The following is a 453-nucleotide window of genomic DNA, read 5'->3' on the forward strand; positions in this document are numbered from 1 at the left end:
CCCCAGGTCCAGGACTTGAACCGTGGTCAGCCCTGTGGAAGTGTCCAGTGCCTTAGCCACCTGCTGGTCCACCCAGTGCCATTCTTTTTAAAATAAGAATTATTTCATCTTATTCATTCATTCATTCATTCATTTACTTTAGTTTGACCAGAGAGAGAGAAAGCAAGCCTGAGACTTGAAATTTGGTTGGACATGTGGGAATGTCCAGCGCCTTAACCACCACGCCACCTGCTGGCCCCTGTATTATATACCATTCTTTTCTTTTCTTTTCTTTTCTTTTTTTGGAGAGGTTTATGCTATAGGGCGCGTGTGCTCGCCAGACAGACAGAGAGAGACAGAGAGACAGAAAGCGAGAAATCACCCCCCAGGCGGGATGGGCACGCCGCAATCCCTTTTCCTCCATTCTCCTGTCAGGATCTTGGGCACGCACGCACACCCGCCCGGCGCGAGGTT

This window comes from Tupaia chinensis, unplaced genomic scaffold, assembly GCF_000334495.1.
Source record: "Tupaia chinensis unplaced genomic scaffold, TupChi_1.0 Scaffold000392_1, whole genome shotgun sequence".
Lineage (NCBI taxonomy): Eukaryota > Metazoa > Chordata > Mammalia > Scandentia > Tupaiidae > Tupaia > Tupaia belangeri.